The sequence below is a fragment of the Salvelinus sp. IW2-2015 genome, linkage group LG20 (genome assembly GCF_002910315.2).
Source record: "Salvelinus sp. IW2-2015 linkage group LG20, ASM291031v2, whole genome shotgun sequence".
NCBI lineage: Eukaryota > Metazoa > Chordata > Actinopteri > Salmoniformes > Salmonidae > Salvelinus > Salvelinus sp. IW2-2015.
In genome coordinates this window covers 69,228,752-69,240,482 of record NC_036860.1, presented here as the reverse complement: position 1 = coordinate 69,240,482, position 11,731 = coordinate 69,228,752, and the positions used below count along the sequence as shown (strand labels likewise).

Genomic DNA, 11,731 nt, shown 5'->3' with positions numbered 1-11,731 from the left:
AAAACCAGTTCAGAGTCCAAAAGGTACCGAAGGGCAGGCAGGAAAAACATGCTGGTTGACTTGACTAACATACAAGACGAACTGGCACAGAGAGACAGGAAATACAGGGATAAATACACTGGGGAAAATAAGCGACACCTAGAGGGGGTTGAGACACAGGAACAGGTGAAACAGATCAGGGAGTGACAAACTCTGGGTCTTAATTTCCTGTGGCGGTCCTCGTGAGAGCCAGTTTCATCATAGCGCTTGATGGTTTTTGCGACTGCACTTGAAGAAACTTTCAAAGTTCTTGAAATGTTCCTAATTGACTGACCTTCATGTCTTAAAGTAATGATGGAATGTCGTTTTTGTTTGCTTATTTGAGCTGTTCTTGCCATAATATGGACTTGGTCTTTTACCAAATAGGGCTATCTTCTGTATACCACTCCTATCTTGTCACAACACAACTGATTGTCTCAAACGCATTAAGAAGGAAAGCAATTCCACAAATGTACTTTTAACAAGGCACACCTGTTATTGAAATGCATTCCAGGTGACTACCTCATGAAGCTGGTTGAAAGAATGCCAAGAGTGTGCAAKGCTGGCATCAAGGCAAAGGGTGGCTACTTTGAAGAATCTCAAATATAAAATATATTTTGATTTGTTTAACACTTTTGGTTACTACAAGATACAATGTAGAAAATAGTAAAAATAAAGAAAAACCGTTGAATGAGTAGGTGTGTCCAAACTTTTGACTGGTACTGTATATGAAAATATACAAAGGTATATGATAGAAAATAGCTCAAATTTGTTTCCCTTCCTAATCTACACAATCAGCACATTTTCAACACACAATCACTGCTCTATCATAACTGCAACTCATCTCTTGTTCCTAATGTTATAGTATACTATACTCAGAGTTTTATAGATATGTTGTCTCGCTTTCTATGCATCCCATAGGACGTTCAATGAAAGAGCTGACAGTTAGGGGAACTTTTTCATCAGTCTTTGAGTAACTAATGGGTTAGGGATATTTCAAGGCATGTATTTCCTGGCCTTCATACGGGGTATAATATGTATGTCTCTGACGTCATTATGCTGAAGCAGCCAACACAAATAGCGCTCTGTGCCCATGCCCCACCCACTGGTGAGTAGAGGAATGACCTGCCGCATGTTGATGTACCACTTGTAGGATTCCTCTGGGACAGCGTGATGTCTGAGGGCTTCTTGCACCATCTCGGGGTTGGAGTGACGCTCCCCAAGACCCAGAGTCTCTCCCAATCCCAAGAGGAGGTCCGATGCTTTTGCCTTGCGTCTGCCAGAGCCCTCCACATATGCTTGGTAGAAAGGCACTCCCAGGTGGTCCATCTCTGTCAGCCAAACAGCGCCTCCGTACTTCTCAATCAAAACCTTTTCTCCTTTGCGGGTTAACTTCCTGCCAAACTGGGGCTGGCCGTCCTGTACCCACTCAAAGCAGTCTGGCGAGGGCATCATAGGGATGGCCTTGTCCAGAGTGACTCTTGGGAGAGCGGTTCCTCCTTCCAACTTCTCCAGTAAGTCCTGGACATGTGAAAGGGTCCCAGCAGAGTTCAGGATGATGTTGGAGTGTTTTTTCAGCATTGCATTGGTGAGATGAGCCAAGTATCCCTCAGCTATGTGCATGGCAGTATCCATGTCGCCCAGGAGCTCACACTCAACATGGTAGAACTGGTTAAGATGCGTGGCATCTGGATCTTCTCCCCGAAAACTTGCCGATATATAGTATGCCCCCGACAAGTTCTCTTGGAATCGCAAGAAATACTCCAGCACAAATTGCATGGAGTCAGCCAAGTACACATCCTGCCCCAGCAAGTTGACGGAAACGGGCTCGGAGTCTGATCCCAGGCCCATCGGAGAGGAGATTGTGTCAGTGGTGAGAGGAGTCAGGGCGTACGCGTACTGACAGGTGTTGTTGAAGTACTCCACTGTGCTGTGGAAGAGGGTATTTTGAATTTGAAAGAGATTGCGGTACCACTGGCTCTTGATGGCTAACATGGAGTGGCTCTGTGGGTCCTCCCAGGAACGAGGAGGCCTGCAAAGTGTGATTTTGGTGTGGATTTCCTTTAGAGWTTCAGGGCTGGCGGGAGGGCCATCGYRAGATGAGACYTASCCGGGGTAGCTTTGGAAGTACTCTGGGAACACCTCAGCAGGCTTGTCACCACGTGGAGGAACCAGAGGMATCAGCTTGACATYGGCATAATCAATCTCAAAGCCCTCAAAGATGAGTGCAACACCTCGAGCATGCATTCCTTCCTCCAGCAGTCCAGCTACCTTACGAGTGGCCAGGATCAGTGATGTGTAATCAGTCTCTTCCAGACWGAAAATYTTGCTMGACAGTGGTTTACGTGGCACTAGAACTGTGAGTCCAGGTGTATTAGGGTAGGGAGTGAGGAAAGCCACATGATCACTGTCCTCCCACACCCGCCAATGTTGCTCCTCCCCACGGACGATACGGCAGAACAGTCCATTGTGGGAGGGATTTCCTAAGAAGTCATAACACAATGGTGCGTTAGGTGTTGGCAGCTTGTCCCGAATCTTGGCCTGAACCTGYTCCAGATCTGCYTCTTCSCAGCGRGGGCCACRCTTTGAGSTYCAGTAACCTGGGTCATAGGGCTGAAAGTCCTCCTRCCCGGTKYMWTGGGGGCYCCAGTTGGTTTCCAGGCCATGAAGTGGTAGCACTCGGATATGGGCCGGSMMCTCGGGATGTGGGTTAAATACTAGGGCGCAACGCTGTACCCCCAGTCGTTCGCATAGCAGGTTTGAAACAGCCCMTGCMCCTTGCAACAGTMCTAAGAAATCTGGTACAYCCAYSTGAAAGATGCTGCTRGGRCCACTCAGAGTCTTTTGGGTAAGGATGGTGGCACCMGGTGTCCAAGGGTMMGAGTGTAGGTGAGCAACTAMTTRGTCAGTCTCCCAGATRACATTGYAATAACTCTTCATMGGTCTCAGGACTTCGACACGTGCAATGCCACCAACCATGGAWGCTACAAACAWCACCCCAYCATTGGTTTCAARAACAGCATCSCCTTTMGCGTCTACAGCAATGATTCCAGCACAGCTYCCCTTCAAGTTCTCAGARATGACTTCTCGACARGCRGCCCTAAGGCTGTAGCCTTTATGATGGTAGAGACTGGCRACTTTTTGTGCAACTGTGTGCTMWAGAAACACATCTCCATCACCAGAGCAMGTTAKTGCAAGRTTGTCATCAGCAAATATACCTGCTCCCACTARTGCMGTGTCRCCAACTRGACCCTTCCATTTTCCCACCAACCCACCTGTGGACGTTGCAGCAGCTAACCTACACCARCGATCCAAAGCAACAGCTCCCACTMTCTGTGGATGGTTGTTCTTGGAGGCYTTGCCAGRACTGAGTTTTGCTATCAGCTCTCTGCGACGGACATCAGTTTGGAAGTACTCCGCCCTCATAGGCTTCTCACTCTCTTCTAAGCCTTGCAAAAACTCTTCTGCACCTTCCCCTACTAAGAGTGAGTGTYSYCTCTTCTCCATGACCTGTCTTGCTGCTTTCACTGGGTTCTTCACACTKMMCACACAAGCCACCGARCCAGAGTTCATCCCATTTCCATCTACTATGGTCGCCTCCATCTCATTTTTCCCATCTTTGTTGAAAACTGATCCCTTCCCGGCGTTGAACAGAAAGCAGTCCTCAAGAGCTTGCACACTCCGCTGCACTGCGTCAAGACTACTGCCTCCTTGTTGTAGCACTTGTGCTCCGAGGGTCAGGGCTGTCTGCAGAGCAAATTCAATGACGTCTACCACCTTTGTATTTAGCATCATCTCCTCCCCAGCTCCACCATGGATRACCAGAGTYAAGTCTGGACTCATSTTGGAGGCAGAGTRAGAGGGAAGTGRTGYCTTYGACATMGTCTTGCCTTGTTTTTGGCCTGCTGGACTGATACRTTTGTSAATTTCCCCTTGGGWGGATCCATTCCTTCTTCCTYCTTGTCCTTCTTGCAGCAGACACTCCATTGCTCCCATTTGTCCGGCTACAGCATATCTGACAGCGAGAAGCATCACCAGCTTCAGATTTACTTTCAGGCTATCTTGAAGCTTCTCCAACACWGTGGCAAAGGTYCCTRTCCCATTGAGCACCATACGGACCCGGTCTCTCCTCCCCAMGTAGGTTACAGCKAGTTGGTCTTTAGCYTACACYTTCCCTACAGCAAGCTCCACTCCCTCRATCAAATCCTTYCCAGTAAGGTAAACYGAGGGGCACCCAAAYGGGTCAAGAAACTTCTTGAGAGGGTTGTCTGSAGACATGGACCAGCGTAGGGCTGCMAGGTGAGGGCCCACACCYTGTCCACTTTTAGTGGCTTTGATCAGGTTCTTGTGTTCCAGGAAAGCCACATGGAACAGACGGAGCAGTTCGTTCGTGTATCGAGGATTGTTATCTGGTCCGATGCAGGATTCCAAAGCACTAATGAGCTGGCAGGATTGCATGGTGATGGAGTATGTCTGATCGCAGCGGCCATGCTTGTAGTGACGCATATGGGTAGGGGTTACAAGAATGTGGCTGGCAGCAGATTCCCCAAGAGTCTGCCTTAGGGAGAGCTGCAAGGAAAAGTTGATCCAGGCATCYTACAGGCCCCTGTGACCCCMGAGGGTAGCAAAGACATCTGGGTAAGAGYGAACCTCAAACGTGATMATGGGATMAATTGCTTTAGGGGASGARTTTGGGGGGTCTGTTTTAGTTATACCCTGTAGTGGGAATGCTAGGGGGCTTGGGGAGGAGGAATCAGCCTTGTTAAGATAGGCTGACCCATTGCTTCCTGTGTTGGTCTGGACTAGGTCCACATTAAGAGACTCGGAGAGATACCACACAGTCTCAGCCACTAACCCAGCCACCATTCCATCCACTGCACTGTGCTCGAACGCCATCCCTGCTGTGCTGTCTTTGAATACCACCAGGTTCACCACCTGTAGAAAAAGTATAGAAAAATCATTTTTATTTTACTTGTGATACTTGTGATGTTGAGCTAAAGTGGAACCTATGTTTTCAAGTCTTGTGTCAGTGAGTTAATAAACTGAAGTTTGTTGGGTGCAATTATGTATGGCTGATGTGCAGTAAAGATCCACTTACAATTTGATTCAATATAGAAAAATTGATTTAACTCCATTATCTAGCATATATTTTTGTCAACACATAAAATCATGTTCCAGGTTTTAAATGAGATGTATAATTTAAGACTATATCCTCATCCGGTAACCCGATGAATCCAGTTGATTCACTACAGCACCACTGTACTGTACTGTATTGTAAGGACAGACGCTGAGAAAGAAGAAGCAAGTACAGGGAGCGAATATTTAATGAATAAACAGACAGGAAACAAAACACGAACAGCGTATGGACAAGGCACACATAACGACATTAATACTGACTCGGGAAAGAAACAGAGGACGTGATAGATATAGGGGAGGAAATTAATAATGTGATGGAGTCCAGGTGAGTCCGATGAAGGGCAGATGTGCGTAACGATGGTGACAGGTGTGCGTAATGATGATCAGCCTGTGGCCTCGAGCTCCAGAGAGGGGGAGCGGAAACAGACGTGACACTGTATTGTAGTAGTTGTTATCCACAGTTACAGTACCACAAACATCCCATACTGTACCTTGTCATAGTATCTCAGACAGGGCCCATCTCCTCCTCCCAGTCTGACAGCGTTGAGGGTGTCTGCCAGATCAGCTGGTGGATTGCAGTCTTCCAGGGAGAGAGCCACCACAGCACTCTCCATCAACCCCAGTGAGGCGGCCGCTGCCCCACCTGCTCTAAGGATCTCCTCCCTCACTGCACTCCAGGCTTGCCGCTGCAGGGCAGAGAGGCCGCAGATGGCAGAGGGCTCATTGTTCTTGGCAGCTCTATGTTGGCTCATCACATGAGCCACTTGGCTGTAGATGTCAGGGAACGGTAAAGGGGACATAGGCCCACCTGGGCTGAGACGCTGCAGTATGTTGATTGAAAATACCTCTCCAGCACAGATTACGATGGCATGGAGGCAGTCTGGGTATACCTGTAATACAAATAGCACATTAAGAAGTAGGAGATAATCACATTAGATGAAAATAAGACAAAGGAGTATGATGAACTGTTATCATTATCATCAGAGATGGTGTATGAAAACACAAAACAACATTGAGTCAAAGTAGTCAATTTTTTCCCCAAAGCTTACTTTAATCTCATCTTGGGTCTTCCCAGGAATGCGGCTGGCAGCAAACACCTCTGATTGCTGTGTGCGCTCAGTTTGCCCCTCGCCCTCTACCAGCGAAGGCTCACTATACATCTTGGCCACAGCCCAGAGCAGAGCGGCAGCCCTCTCAAGTTGGGAACACTCCTTCTTGGCTCTGGAGGGGGGCAGGACAGCAGGGATGGCTGTCGAGGTGGGCAGTGGGTCAGTGCATGAGAGCAGCTGGCTCTTGAATTGCTCTGTCACCCAGTTCTCTCGGCCAGAGGCGGCAGCCGCCAAGCAGTTTTGGGCCTCCTGCAGGACCTCCCTCTGTTGGCTAAGGGTGTTTTTGAATTGAGCGTAGAGCTCGGAGCTCAGGGTGAGCTGGAGCACACGGCTTGCCTCTTGTAAGGTGACATCTAGCTCTGGAATAGGGTAATCGAGAAGTGCCATCCTGTACTGTTGATAGGGGGAACCTAATGCAATGAGAGAGCGAGGATGCACAATCAATTGAGTTACTGTTAAGACACTCAGGTAATTTGCCCCAATAGTCCCTCTCAACCATAGTATGCAAAAACGTGACATATTAACCTGTATGAGTAGTAAAGGCTGTAATTCAATCAGGCTATTCATATTATCTAAGAGAAGAGCTCATGAGATACACAGAGGACTCTTTGTGGATTAATTTGGCTGATGTGAATACAATACCTCCTGTAAGGTCAATGTATCCTTTGAAGATACATTGTGACTTCTCCTTTATCACACTGTGTGTGAGAGTGGCTGCTCTACATTACCCTCATCCCTTAATAATAAGAATAGCATGGTGTTTGTATTGCCAGTTGTCATGGGAATATGTCTCATAATGCATGACCCTGTTGGGGTAATTAGATTCGTGCTGATTCGCCTAGTCAGTCTCTCCTTACAATGCTGCCTGTTTTTCATTCTTCTAAGGCCGATTCAAGTTCAGCTATGCCTCTGACCTTGTGATTACCAGGAAGTTACTAATTATTATAACTAAATTAAGTTACAATCGATAGGTTTCATGTAATACCACCTTCATAAACGGTATAGGTAATATATAAGTTCCGAAATAAACTGTAGGATTAAACTGTAGGATTTAAGTACCAAATTGTAATGTTTACCATAAAAATGAACTAAAAACACAGTTGTGTCACTTTTGTCAAAATGGAGTTTCATTAAAAAAAGTTATCAGCTAAATAAACCTTATTTGATGTCAAAATCATGTCACAGAATACATTTTTGTTTATTTAGAATTTTCTCTCTTGTACTTTGGATATTAAATGTTTACAATTAACTTTTGAATGTAATAGCAGCACTCTTCAAGAGATCTGTTTACAATCTCAGGGCAACACAACCGTAACACAACCAAAAAATACTGTGTAAGTAATGTGTAAGTTCCTCAAATGTGATTGTGACAACRCCACTGACAACCAATGCTATTATACACTGCTCAAAAAAATAAAGGGAACACTTAAACAACACAATGCAACTCCAAGTCAATCACACTTCTGTGAAAACAAACTGTCCACTTAGGAAGCAACACTGATTGACAATAAATTTCACATGCTGTTGTGCAAATGGAATAGACAAAATGTGGAAATTATAGGCAATTAGCAAGACACCCCCAAAAAAGGAGTGATTCTGCAGGTGGTGACCACAGACCACTTCTCAGTTCCTATGCTTCCTGGCTGATGTTTTGGTCACTTTTGAATGCTGGCGGTGCTCTCACTCTAGTGGTAGCATGAGACGGAGTCTACCAACCCACACAAGTGGCTCAGGTAGTGCAGTTCATCCAGGATGGCACATCAATGCGAGCTGTGGTAAAAAAGGTTTGCTGTGTCTGTCAGCGTAGTGTCCAGAGCATGGAGGCGCTACCAGGAGACAGGCAGTACATCAGGAGACGTGGAGGAGGCCGTAGGAGGGCAACAACCCAGCAGCAGGACCGCTACCTCCGCCTTTGTGCAAGGAGGTGCACTGCCAGAGCCCTGCAAAATGACCTCCAGCAGGCCACAAATGTGCATGTGTCTGCTCAAACGTCAGAACAGACTCCATGAGGTGGTATGAGGGCCGACGTCCACAGGTGGGGTTGTGCTTACAGCCAGCACCGTGCAGGACGTTTGGCATTTGCCAGAAGAACACCAAGATTGGCAAATTCGCCACTGGCGCCCTGTGCTCTTCACAGAGTGAAGCAGGTTCACACTGAGCACATGAGCACATGTGACGACGTGACAGAGTCTGGAGACGCCTGGAGAATGTTCTGCTGCCTGCAACATCCTCAAGCATGACCGGTTTGGCGGTGGGTCAGTCATGGTGTGGGGTGGCATTTCTTTGTGGGGCCGCACAGCCCTCCATGTGCTCGCCAGAGGTAGCCTGACTGCCATAGGTACCGAGATGAGATCCTCAGACCCCTTGTGAGACCATATGCTGACATGCACATTTTGTGGCCTGCTGGAGGGTCATTTTGCAGGGCTCTGGCAGTGCACTCCTTGCACAAAGCGGAGGTAGCGGTCCTGCTGCTGGGTTGTTGCCCTCCTATGGCCTCCTCCACGTCTCCTGATGTACTGGCCTGTTTCCTGGTAGCGCCTCCATGCTCTGGACACTACGCTGACAGACACAGCAAACCTTTTTACCACAGCTCGCATTGATGTGCCATCCTGGATGAACTGCACTACCTGAGCCACTTGTGTGGGTTGTAGACTCGTCTCATGCTACCACTAGAGTGAGAGCACCGCCAGCATTCAAAAGTGACCAAAACATCAGCCAGGAAGCATAGGAACGAAAGTGGTCTGTGGTCACCACCTGCAGAATCACTCCTTTTTTTTTGGGGTGTCTTGCTAATTGCCTATAATTTCCACCTTTTGTCTATTCCATTTGCACAACAGCATGTGAAATTTATTGTCAATCAGTGTTGCTTCCTAAGTGGACAGTTTGATTTCATAGAAGTGTGATTGACTTGGAGTTACATTGTGTTGTTTAAGTGTTCCCTTTATTTTTTTGAGCAGTGTATTTTGCATGCCTAAAATACATGTGAAATAACAACACAGCTATTAAATTAAAAACATTTTCCCTCTGCGTAAGGCAACATTTTGTCATCAAAGTTGCTAAGATCAATTGCAATGATTTAGACTATAAATAGGAGAGTAATCAGAGACAGCTGTTTATCGTTGTCTCTGATTGGGAACCATATCAGGCCAACATAGACATACAAAAACCCCAAGACATACAAAAACTCTAAACATACAAAAACCCTAGACATACAAACAACTAGAGTACCCACCCTAGTCACACCCTGACCTAACCAAAATATATAGAAAACAGAGATATCTAAGGTCAGGGCGTGACACACATTATCAGGGGTATGTCCGGAAGTCCATACACCTCTCAACAGTATTAGCAAGGAGGCTGCCCTCCACTAAAGACTGTATCATACCACTATGACTCATTCAAGCGTGACTAACTTTAAACATGCATTTCAAGATAGACCAGCATACACATCTGGCTCAGCTTCGTAAGTGAAAAACAATGCAAATTGTAGGTACACAAAATACCACTATGATCAACAACACAAGCATTCACAGATACATGGCTCTTACATTAAACTCTGTAATTAGGCTACACATAAGTAGATTAAGTTGTGTTATTCCTACAGCCATTGTTTGTACATGTATAAGCTCATAAAATGTCATTTATAAAAGTAGAAACTAGTTTACCTCAATACCGAATACACTTCAAGATATGCACGCTCCGTAAGATGCAGCGATAGTCAGTGAACAGCAAGTTTTGTTGTACTACACAAAACAAGGGTTGGCTATAATATTGTCACAAGAATTTCTAGTTCCAATGATATTAAGTCAAAACTCACTATATACTTTGACCAATTCCCCGGGGGTTGTAAGGCCCCAGTTAATAGAAGAATTTGACAAAGTCCCAGAAGTCTGAAAAAGGTAAGTGCTTTATTCAGAGAGCTCTGAATATCATACAATGCACCTAGCCTTATATACCTCACATTTGGTCATACCATATACCATACCCCTTATAAATGCCCCTCRTCTCTAACACTGTCAATGCTAATTACAAATCTACTCCAACACATACATTGCTTATCATATCCTGCAACGTGTTACATAATCTACTGCAAGCCTAACGGTTTCTCCCCTCCCTGGGTGGAGAGACTTCCTTCCTGTTATCAGTTTCACAGTGGTTACAAGTTGTCTGTCACAAGTTCCTTTTTRCCTATGTACACACTGTCTCACTTACATTTTTTTACCTGTTGAGGATAGAGGGCGCTATTTTCACCTTGGGAAAAAATCGTGCCCAATTTAAACGGCCTCGTACTCTATTCTTGCTCGTACAATATGCATATTATAATTACTATTGGATAGAAAACACTCTCAAGTTTCTAAAACCGTTTGAATTATATCTGTGAGTAAAACAGAACTCATTTTGCAGCAAACTTCCTGTCAGAAAGTGAAAAATCTGAAATCGAGGCTCTGTTCCAGGGCCTCCCTATAAATTTGCTTGAAATCTATTAGTATACATGCACTTCATACGCCTTCCACTAGATGTCAATAGGCTGTGAGAGGTGAAATGGGGTTTCTAGGTATATCTATGGAGCTTGGAATGACATGACATCAAATTCCTTTGTTCAGGAAGGCGCAGAAAGGTCATCAGTATTGGCTTCTGAAAAGCATTCGTTATAGACGTCTAATATCTCCGGCTTTGATTTTATTTGATAAATGTGATAATATCATCGTAAAGTATGTTTTTTCAATATAGTTTTATCAGATTATTGAATTTTTTTCGGGAGTTTTGGCGTGTTCCGTTCTCTGCGTTTGTTCACGATGGACAGCTTCGCGCCACTTGGCAAGTTTTGCTTGCTAATTCGAGAGGGTAAAAGGACATTCTAAAACCAAACAACGATTGTTCTGGACAAAGGACCCCTTGTGCAAGATTCTGATGGAAGCTCAACAAAAGTAGGACCCATTTATGATGTTATTTCATATTTCTGTCGAAAATGTTTACTATTAGTTTCCGCCCAGATTTTGGGCGCTCTCTCGCTATAACGTAAGCTGCATGTCGTACTAAAGTTATTTTTAGAATTCTAACATGGCGATTGCATTAAGAACTAGTGTATCTTTCATTTGCTGTACAACATGTATTTTTTAGTAAAGTTTATGATGAGTTCTTTGATTAGATTAGGTGAGTGTCCAAAATAATCCGGATAATTTTGTGCAGTTTGGCTACGTATTCACATTGTAAAACCACGATTTGTACCGCTAAATATGCACATTTCAAACAAAAAACATATATGTTTTGTGTAACATGATGTTATAGACTGTCATCTGATGAAGTTTGTCAAGTTAGTGAATAATTTTATATCTTTTGCTGTTTTTTGCTGGATCGCTACCTTTGCGGTGAATGAATGCGGTTGTGTGGTTGGCTATTGTGTTGGTACGCTAATATAATTGCTATATTGTGTTTTCGCTGTAAAACACTTTAAAAATCTGAATATT

At 45.0% G+C, this 11,731-nt stretch overlaps 1 pseudogene; it reads right to left on the bottom strand.

Moving 5' to 3' along the window:
• Nucleotides 1–713: 713 nt before the first annotated feature.
• On the bottom strand, nucleotides 714–10,059 carry LOC111980076 (uncharacterized; annotated as a pseudogene).
• Nucleotides 10,060–11,731: the final 1,672 nt, after the last annotated feature.